The sequence below is a fragment of the Penaeus monodon genome, chromosome 18, assembly GCF_015228065.2.
Source record: "Penaeus monodon isolate SGIC_2016 chromosome 18, NSTDA_Pmon_1, whole genome shotgun sequence".
Taxonomy (NCBI): domain Eukaryota; kingdom Metazoa; phylum Arthropoda; class Malacostraca; order Decapoda; family Penaeidae; genus Penaeus; species Penaeus monodon.
This window is the reverse complement of record NC_051403.1, coordinates 20,516,423-20,527,796: the sequence shown is the minus strand read 5'-3', so window position 1 is coordinate 20,527,796 and position 11,374 is coordinate 20,516,423.

Here is an 11,374-nt window from a genome sequence, read left to right as displayed (position 1 = left end):
CATCATTATTATTATCATCATTGATATGTGAAAATATTACAATATTACTGCACCAAGCTTATCTAAGATTATCTGTTCATACCTTATCTATTTTGATTTTGCATATTATTGTTGTGTTTTTGTGTTGTTATACTTCCGTAACCATCCCTTTCCTTCACCCGCATTATCATTCATTATTTTTACTTTGTTTGTTTATCTATTTATTTTTCTTCTCTCAGTTCATTTTGGATGTCAGTTACTTTTGCATGATTGATGTACTTCTGCAAAAACCTGAAAGAGAGAGAGAGAGAGAGAGAACGAGAGCGGGAGGGAAAGGGAGGGAGAGAGAAAGAGAGAGAGAGAGAGAGAGAGAGAGAGAGAGAGAGAGAGAGACAGAGAGAGAGAGAGAGAGAGAGAGAGAGAGAGAGAATGAAGAGAGAGAGAGAGAGAGAGAGAGAGAGAGAGAGAGAGAGAGAGAGAGAGAAGAGAGAGAGAGAGAGAGAGAGAGAGAGAAATAAGAGATCATCTTTTCTATTTTTCTTCCTTTTCTTTATCTGTTTTTTTTTTCTATTTTCATTCCATTTCCTTTTATCATCCCTTTCCCTTCACCCGCTTTACTCTATCATTTCCCTTCTCCTTTTCTTCTAATTGTTCTTCATCATCTTCCTCCGTTTCTATCTCTCTCCTATTTTTTTTTTTCTCTCTCTCTCTCAACTTTCTTCTTTTTTAGGTATTCTTCTTATTCTTGTTTATCTTCCTTTGGTTCGTTTACTCATTCCAATTCCGTCGTCTTATTTCATATTCTTCCTTTTTCTTCCTCTTCCTCCTTTGCCTCTTTCCTCTTGTTCTTTCGTCTTTTTGGCCTCTTTCCTCTTGTTCTTTCGTCTTCTTGGCCTCTTCTCCTCTTCCTTCTCCTCCTTTTCTTCTTCCTCCTCCTCCTCCTCTATCTTCTCTCCATCTCTTGTTCCTCTATCTCTTCCTCTTCCTCCTCCTCCTCCTCCTCCTCCTCCTAATCGTCCTCCTATGCCTTCTCCTTCTCTACCTAATCCTCTTCCTACTCCTCCTCCCCCTTCTACTCCTCCACCTCCCCCTCCTCCCCTCCTCCTCCTCCCCCCTCCTCCTCCACCTAATCCTCTTCCATCTCCTCCTCTTCCTCCTCCCCCTCCCCCCCCCATCCCCCACCTTAACAGGCAAGCCCAGACGACCAACAGAGTGAGTTTCCTTATAAGCCCCGTTGACCAAGGGGGAGGAAATAATCAGTGACCTCCCCTTTCCCCTCCACTTCCCTCCCTTCACCTTCCTCCCCCTCTCCTCCTCATCCGATCCCATCTCCTATCCCTCCCTGCCCCTTCCTTCCTCTCCTTTCCCTCCTTGCCCCTTCCTTCCTTTCCTTTCCTTTCTCCACCCCGTTTCTCTCCTCGTCCCCTCCTCTCACCTCTCGTTTCCACTCCTCCCTCCCTTTCCCTTTCCCCGTCCTTCACACCCCTTCCCTTCCCTTGCACATTCCCTCCGCTCTCCTTCCTTAGTCTCCCTTTCCCTTCTCTTCGAGAGATAGAGAGAGGCAGAGAGAGGGGGGGGGAAGAGAGAGAGAGAGAGAGAGAGAGAGGGAGAGAGAGAGAGAGAGAGAGAGAGAGAGAGAGAGGAGAGAGAGAGAGAGGAGAGAGAGAGAGAGAGAGAGAGGGGGGGGAGGAGAGGAGAGGAGAGAGAGGAGGAGAGAGAGAGAGAGAGAAGAGAGAAGAGAGGGAGAGAGAGGAGAGAGAGAGGGGGGGGGAGAAATGAGAGTAGATAGATAGATATAGATAGAGAAGGAGAGAGAGGGGGAGAGAGGGAGAGAGGGAGAGAGGGAGAGAGAGAGAAGAGAGAGAGAGAGAGAGAGAGAGAGAGAGAGAGAGAGAGAGAGAGGAGCGAGTGTAAACTAAAAATGAGTGCGAGTGTGTTAAAGAGCAGACAAGCTGTCTGGCGCCGCCTCCTGAACAAACACCTTCTCTCCCCTTTGGCGTTGGCAACACTTTCGGTTGTTGAATTCTTCTTCTGCCTTCTCTTTCTTCTCTCGCTGTCTCTGTCTTTTTGTTTGTCTGTGTGCCTTTCGGTCTGTCTTTTTTTTTGTCTGTCTGTCTCTGTCTGTCTCTCTATCTCTATCTCTATCTATTTATCTGTCTATCTATCTGTCTGTTTATCTCTCTCTTTCCCTGTGTGTGCGTGTGTGTGTGTGTGTGTGTGTGTGTGTGTGTGTGGCAGTCTATCTGTTTATCTATCAGAATAAACAGAAACAGAATAAACAGACAGACAGAAAGTTGCAAGGAACAGGGAAAGGCAGAGAGAGAAAAGGGGAATGAACGACGGAGTAGGAATAAAGGAATAAGAAAGAGAGGAAGAGAGGAAAAGAACAATGAGTCATCATTGTTTCTGAAAGTTATTAATTTGAATGACTCTGAAATGCACTGCAGTTTTCTTTCGGTATAAATGGCAATTAAGTTATGATTGCAAGCATAATCTAGTTAATCGCTCTCTCGTTGACATCCTTTGAAAAATGGACTGATGATAACATAAAAAAATACGATTTTTTTGTGTTGCCTTTTTGGATGATTTATTATTAAACACTATCATGGTCGCTTGTTTTGTTTTAGACGGATGATAATAAATTGATGTACTTATGCTTCTTCCTCTTTCTTTCTCTCTCTTTCTCTCTCTCTTTCTCTCTATCTATCTATCTATCTGTCTATCTTTCTCTCCTTCTCTCTCTTTCTTTCTCTCTCTCTCTCTCTCTCTCTCTCTCTCTCTCTCTCTCTCTCTCTCTCTCTCTCTCTCCTTTCGAGCACTCCCTCCTCTCTTCCTCTCTCATCCTCTCGTTCTCTACTCCCATTCCACCCTCGCCCATCCTCTCCTCCCAACTCTCTCTCTGCTCTCATCTTTACCCTTCCGCTAATCCCCGTCCCCCCCCCTCCCTTTCCATACTCTACCCCTCCCCAGTTCATACTCACCATTCCCTCGCCCATCCTAACCACCCCAACCCTCTCTGCTCCATCCTTACCCTATCCTATCCCCATTGTTACTCCCCCCTCCTCCTATTCCCCTATCTCCTTCCCCCTCCCCTCCTCTCGTCGCACTCCCTCCCCCACCTCCCTCATAACCCCCTACCCCACCTCCACCCACCCTCTCCTCCTCCCCAACTCCGTGAGCTCATGGCGTTTTATCCACGCACACCTTCCTCGCTTTCCCTCTCTCCCTTCCTCCCTTCTCCCTCCCCCCCGCTGCCTCCCCTCCTTCCCTCATCCTACTGCCGTTCACTAACCTTCCCCCTCCCTTCCCTCCACTTTCCTCCCTTCTCCCTCCCCCCTCTGCATCCCCTCCTTCCCTCATCCTACTGCCGTTCACTAACCTTACCCCTCCCTTCCCTCCCCTTCCCCTATCCCCTCTTTACCTTCACTCCCTCCCTCATCCACTTCCCTTCCCTTCTCCTTTTCATCCTTCTGAAGGAAAGGATAAGAAAGTGAAAGACAACAACTGAAATGGGGAAGAACAGGAAAGACATTAAGGGGAAATGGATAGGGAAGGATAAGGAAAAATAGGGAAGGATAAGGAAGGTTAGGGAAGGATAGGGGAGGATAGGGAAGGATAGAAAAGGATAGGGAAGGATAGAAAAGGATAGGGAAGGATAGAAAAGGATAGGGAAGGATATGGAAGGACGGGAAGAACAGGAAAGGATAGGGAATAATAAGGAAAGACAGGGAAGGGGGAAAAATCGAGGGGAAAGTAACTACGATGGGGGGAGGGGGGAGGGGGGGAGCACGAGCGATCTGTCACGCAGAATCTACAATCGGATAAGGTTCAGTGAGTTCTATTGCAGGGTTCAGATCCGCTTTATTCGTATCGGAAATCACAACTAGGAAAGAAAAAATGAAAAAAAGTAAAAGAAATATAAAAAAAAAATTAGTGGAAAAGATATATAGAAATGAATAGGAGGATGAGAAACATAATTACAATGAGAAAATAATTTCTGAGAAATAAGAAACGATATGAAGGTAACAAAAAAGTATGAAACACATTCAAAACGACAGGAAAATATATGAAATAAATTCGAGAATATTTGGAAATAAGGGAAAATTGCAAAAAAGTCATTATGATAATGATATAGATATAAGATAGTGATATAGATATAAGATAATTATATATGTATATATATATATACACACACATATATATATATATATATATATATATATATATATTATATATATATATATATATATATATATATATATATATATATATATATATATAAGATAATGATATAGATATAAGAAAAAGTATATGAAATAAGAACACAATAAGGGGAAAACATCGTGACGTTTCGACCTAGATATATCAACATAACGATTTTTTGTCTGTTATTATTTCACACACACACACAAACACACACACACACACACACACACACACACACACACACACACACAGGAGGATAAGGTTAGCGTTGTTTATATTTATAAAAAAAAAATGAAAAAGTAAAAATAATAATTTATGTTTTTTAAATATTATATTTCTACAATTACTTTCTTATTTTTTTCTCTTCACTCCTTGAAAAATATTTTTTATATTTTTAATATTATATTTCTTTAATTTATTTTTTTTTTGCACTCCTTCCTGTCTCTTTTCACTTTTTCTTGTTTTTCTTTCTTTGTTTTACTTATTACAGTTTAAGTCGAATTATAGTACATTGTAACATTAAAAGGTAATTTACATATATTTGACTTGTAAATCTAACGTTTTGCTGATCACTCAAATGTAAGAATTATATCAAATTAGTCTTTGATTTTCGTTTTATGGAAAAGAAAAAAAAAGAAAGAGAAGAAGAGGAAGAAGAAGAAGAAGAAGAAGAAGAAGAAGAAGAAGAAGAAGAAGAAAAGAGGGGGGGGAAAGGAGAAGAAGAAAAAAAGAAAAAAAAGGAAATGAAAAAAAGAAAAGAAAAAAGGTTGAGGAAAAAGAAGATAAAAGGAAGACAAAAGAGGAAGGAAAAGACGAGGAAGAAGAAATAAAAAGAAGAAGAAAGAAGGTGAAGACGAAGAGAGAGAGAGGGGGGATTGGGGGCGACAGACAGAGAGAGACATCAGTAAATAGTAAGAAATACATAGAGAGAGAGAAAATTAACTCGCCAAAGAGACAGACGTATCGCATTCCAAACAACAACAACAACAACTACAACAACAAACCCATAAACCTCCACAGCGGAAATTCACAACCCCTTTCAACCACCCGAACGTTATGTTTGGAATTAAATAACGACTCAAGCGAAACAGAGAATTTGCATGTGCCACGAATGCCGTCCACTCGCTATCTGCGAATGCCTGACCCTTGGAAACACTTCGGAATTTGGAGGGGGGGGGGGGTGAAGGAGGGAAGGGAGGGGAGGGAGGGAGGGAGGGAATAAGGGAAATGGAGAGATAGATAGAGAGGGGGGAGTGATGGAAAAAAGCAAGATCGAGAGAGAGGGAGAAAGAGAGAAAGAGAAAGAGGCAGAGGCAGACAGACAGAGAGACAGACAAACATACAGACAGAGACAGACAAACATGCAGACAGAGACAGACAGACACAGAGATAGACTGACTAAGGGTGGAAATATGGACGGAGGTTGCGTGGGTTAATATTTGAGGATTGTAAGGCTATATGTATATTATTGGTTTATCTTCGTGTGTGTCTGTCTGTCTGTCTGTCTGTATTAGTAACTGGGAGTGTGAGATGTGTGTGTGTATTTGTTTGTATGTAAGATTGCATGTGCGTGTATCTCTCTCTCTCTCTCTCTCTCTCTCTCTCTCTCTCTCTCTCTCTCTCTCCCTCTCTCTCTCTCTCTCCCCCCTCTCTCTCTCTCTCTCTCTCTTTCTCCCTTGCTCTTACTCTCCGCCCCTCTTTCTCTCCGACTCCCTCTCTCCCTCTCCTTCATCTCACTCTCCCTCTCACCTAATCCTCAGAGTCCAACACCGTGTCCACTTCCCACATGTATTTCATCGAAGCTCAACGTCCCTTCCCTCCCTCCCTCCCTCCCTCCCTCCTTCCCTCTCTCTCCCTCTCTCCTGCCCTCTCTTTCTTCCTCCCTCCTTCCCTCCTCTCCCTCGCCCTCCTCTCCCTCGCCCTCCTCTCCCTTCTCTCCGTCCCTCCATCCTCGCCCTACCCTCCTTCCCCTTCTTCCAGGCAAATCTCCTTTCCTCCCTTCCCTTCCCTCCTCCTCCTCCTCCCCCTCCTCCTGCCTTCCCTCCTCTCCCCCCCCCCCCTCGTCATGTGTCGAGAAGCGTGCGTCTGCAATCTGTTATCTTGCAACACATCTGCTTCGCCTACTGGTACTCGACACGTTCCTGCAACAGTTCCCTTTCTGCAATTTCCCCTCCTTTATCTGTATCTATTTTCTTTCGATCCATCTTTCTTTCTTTCTCTCTCTCTCTCTCTCTCTCTCTCTCTCTCTCTCTCTCTCTCTCTCTCTCTCTCTCTCACTATCTATCTATATATCTATCTATATATATATCTATCTATCCATCTATCTATCTATCTATCTATCCATCTATCTATATATATATCTGTCTCCTCATCTGTCTTTATATTTATCTTTATTTATTTGTTTGTTTGTCGACTGATTCCTTCATTTATCTATTTATTTTCTCTATCTTTCTCCATCTCTCACGGTATTTGTACCTCCTTCCCAAATATATATATTTTTTTTCTCTTACATATTCTATTTCATCTAGAATTTCTACTTTCATACTGTTTCTCTTTCATCGCTTCCCTCTATCTCCTTTTTTTTTCTTTTGTGCATGTCATATTTCTCTCTCGTTTTTCCTTCCTATCATTTATCTGTTCTTTTTTTCTCTCTCTCTTTGTTGTCTGTTCATCTCTCTGTTTTTGTTTTTTTTTTTCGTCTCTTTTTGAGCTTTTCTTTTTATTCTTTTAATTTTCTCTTTCATCATATGTTGTATCTCTCATTCTCTTCCTTTTTCTTATATCCTACCTTCTATTTTTTTTTCTCTCTCTTTGTACATTTTCCCCTACGTTGCCTCCCACCAGTTTCTTCTCCTCTTATCTCTTATTCTCTTCTCTTTTTCTATTCTTCGTAATTTCTCTCCCTCCTTCACAAATTTTCCCCTCTTCTCCTGCTCTTCTGTTTCCATCTCTTCCTGTTCCCCTTCATTGTCACTCTCTTCTCACTCTCCTCTCTTTCTCTGCCTCTTCCCCTTTATCTTCTCCTACTCCTCGTTTCTCCTACCTATTCTCTATCTATCCCTTTCCCCTCTTCATCTATCCTCTTCCTCTTTCTCCTTTCCCACTCTCACTTCTCCCCTCTATCTATCTATCCATCTATCTATATCTCTTCCCTTTTCTTTTCCCCTTTTCTCTGTCATCTGCTCTTCTTTTCTTCTCCTTTTCTTTTTCCTTCTTCCTTCTCTTCTTCCCTTTATCTTTATATTTACCTTTCTCCTCTTCCCTTTTCCCTCCCTCTCAATCTTTCCTTTCCACTTATCTCCTCCCCTCTCCTTTATCCTTATCCTTTTCCCTCACCTCCTCCCCTCTTCTTTTTTCCCCTCCTTCTCTTTATCTGTTATCTCTCCTTCTCTCTCCTCGCTTTCCCCCTTCTCCTCTTCTCCCTCTCCGCTCTCTCCTCTCTTTCTTCCCCTCTTCCCTTTCTCTTCCCATTTCCCTCCCTCTCTTCCTTTTCCCTCTCTCCCATTCTTATTTTTCCTCCTTCTCTTTCCACGCTTTCTTTTCAATTTCCCATTTCTTCTTCCCCTCCTCTCTGTCCTCCCTTTCCCCTCTCTCTCCTCTTTCTTTCCCCCTTCTTCTTCTCTCCCCTTCCCCTTCCCTCTCTGTCTTCCTATTCCTCTCGCCTATCTCCATTCTCCTACTATCCCTCTCTATCTCTCTTCTCTTTCTCCCCTCTTCCCTCCAACACTTCTTCCCTCTATCTGTTCCCTTTTCCCTCTTTCTCTTCTCTCCTCTCTCCCCTCCCTCTTCTCTCCCTTTTCCCCTCCCTCTCCACTTTTTCTCTCCTTCCTCTTCTCTCCCCTTTCCCCTCTCTCTCTTTCCTCTTCCCTCCGCTTTCCCCTCCCTCTCTTTCCCCTCGCCTCCTCCCTTCTCCCTCTTTTCCTCCTCGGCTCCTCCCCTCTCCCTCTCTTTCCCCTCGCCCCCTCCCTTCTCCCTCTCTTTCCCCTCGCCTCCTCCCTTCTCCCTCTCTTTCCCCTCGCCTCCTCCCTTCTCCCTCTCTTTCCCCTCGCCTCCTCCCTTCTCCCTCTCTTTCCTCCTCGCCTCCTCCCTTCTCCCTCTCTTTTTCCTCGCCTCCTCCCTTCTCCCTCTCTTTCCCCTCGCCTCCTCCCCTCTCCCTCGGTTCCGTCCAATCCTGCGTCACTGTTAACACGGGTCTTATCGGGCGAGAGGCGTCTGGCGGGGCCTTATCTGTATTTGGTCCATTTTCCTTCTCTCGTATCTGTCCTCTCTGTCTGTTTCTCTTTCTTCTTCTCTTTCTCCTTTCTTTTTTCTCTCTCTTTCTGCCTTCTTTCTCTTTCTTTTTTTTCTCTTTTTTTCTGTGCCTCCTCGTGTCTTTTTCGGTATCCTTTTGTTTATTTATTGTTCTTTTATTGCTGTTTGGGTTTTATTATTGTTGTTGTCTTTCTCTTTCTCCGGTGTGTTCTTTATCTTTTCTCTCTTTTTTGTGTATTTTCGTTTCTTTTCATCTCTCCTTCTCACATGTTTTTCCTTTTTTTCTTAATTCTTTTTCTTATTTCTTTTTTTTTTACGTTTCTGCGCATTTACATTTCTTTCTTTAATCTCTTTCTGTTTCTGTTTCTCTTTCCTTTTATCGTTATTTCTCTCTTTCTTCCTGCTTCAACTTTTCTCTTGTTCTTTCTCTTTCTCCTCTTTTCTAAGTATCTTTCTATTTCTTTTTTTCTCTCTCTTCCTCTTTCTCCTTTTTTTTTTACTCTGTTTGTGTTTTCCCCCATTCCCTTTATTTTTGTTTTTTCTCATTCTCTGTTTTACCTTTTATTTTTGTTCTTCTCATTCTCTGTTATATCCCTGTATTGTGTTTTATTTTGATCCTTATGTGAATGTTTGTCTGATTATTTCAAATATTCTCATAGAAGCAAAATTACACGAAAATAATTGCTTTTATCAAAAATGCCATTGTTAGTAGATGAAATTAAAATCATAAATCATTAAAAAAAAGAAAGATAAAAAACAAAAATCTGATTACTCACTACCATGAAAAAAAAAAAAATGTTTTTTAAGTCATTAGCAGGACTTGGAAGTTCCTCTCCCCACAAAAAAAAAAAAAAAAAAAAAAAAAAGTACAGGGGAATATACAAGAGAGACCGAAAGAATTACTCGGGTAAACACTAGCATTTCAAAAACTGTAGAAACATGTTGTACTTATTGCAGAAACCGTGCATCGCTAATGGGCAATACGGCTCTTGCAACATCGGCATTTAAAGTGATTTTCATTTCACTTTTTTTCTGTGTGTGTGTTTCTATTATTTCCTTTGTCTATCTATTTGTTTGTTTGTTTGTTTGTCTGTCTGTCTGTCTGTTTCTCTCTGTCTCTCTCTGTCTCTCTCTCTCTCTCTCTCTCTCTCTCTCTCTCTCTCTCTCTCTCTCTCTCTCTCTCTCTCTCTCTCTCTCTCTCTCTCTCTCTCTCTCTCTCTCTCTCTCTCTCTCTCTCTCTCTCTCTCTCTCTCTGTCTTTCTCTCTGACACCGATCTGCCCTGTCTATCCATCTAAGTCATATCCATGTATATTTCAAACACCTATATCCTATAAACTTGTCCTAACATTTCCCTTATCAAACCATTCAAATTATAAACGTAAACCCCCAAAACATTAATACATATTAACCAATTTCATAAACAAACACACACACGCACGAACACATAAAAAAAAAATGCGCATCGAACAAATGACTAACGAAATGCAAACAACGGAAACTAATTTCTTAATTCCGCTGTTTAATCCAATTCCGAACGGGGGGAGGGGGGTAGGTGGGTAGGTGGGAGCAGGGTAGAAGGGGGTGCAGGGGGAGGATGAAGGTTAGATAGGAGGGGGGGGGGATTTGAGAGGTTCTGTGCTCTTGTTACTGCAATATCGAATTTATAATGTGATTAATATCCCTCCCTCCCACACCTCACCCCGCCTCTCACTCTCTCTCTCTCTCTCTCTCTCTCTCTCTCTCTATATATATACTATATATATATATATATATATATATATATACATATATATATATATATATATATATATATATATATATATATTCTTCGCTTTCCTCTTCTCTTTCTCTCTCTCTCTCTCTGTGTCTCTCTCTAGCTCTAGCTCTCGCTCTCTCTCACTCACTCACAACACAGGCACAAACACAAATACTCACAAATGCACACAAGGAACAAATACACAAAGACACACCTCACATACAAGCACAGGTATACAGGCATATAGACAGACAAACATAAAAACGGACAAACCTATACAAACACACATACACACTCACAAACGAAGAGATTCGCATGCGGACATACAAGCACTCACACCAAAGAGACATACCCAAACAAACACCACATACGAAAAAAAGAAAAACAGAAGCAAACAAACATACAAACACACATAAACACAGCACACAAGCAACCAAAAATTGACAAACACATGCATATAAACACAAACACATACACACAAAAAACAACAACATATATACACACATAAACAACACAAACACATACACACACACGAGCAACCAAAACACAACACACACAGAAGCACAACACAAGCACACGCTTGCACAAGCAAGCAAACCTATACAAACACACACAGAAGCAAACAAACACACATACACACATAAACACAACACACAAGCAACCAAAAATTTACAAACACACATGCATATAAACACAAACACATACACAAAAAAACATACACACACATAAACACAACACAAACACACACACAAACAACCAACCCTACACAAACACACACACAGACATACAAGACCAATTCATTATTCAACCGCAGAACTACAGCCAGGGTTCACATTCTCCTGCATGAATATATCCTCATCATCACCTTATTATTATGATTTTTATGCATGTTTTTTTATTGCTTTAATAAGCTTATTATGAAGATTGAGTTTCCGCTTAAAGTAATTACTCTGTTACGGGTATAGTTGCTGTGTTGTAAATCTCTCGGTATTTCCTGTTGTTTATATGGGGCCTTTTTATTGTTGAAGGGATGAAATTGAAGAGTAAAAGAGGGAGGGAGGGAAGAAGAGGAGGAGGGGGGAGGAGGGAGGGAGGGAAGGAGGGGAGGAGAGGGGGAGGGAAGGAAGGAGGGAAGGAAGGAGTGAGGGAAGGAAGGAGGGAGGGAAGGAAAGAGAGAATAT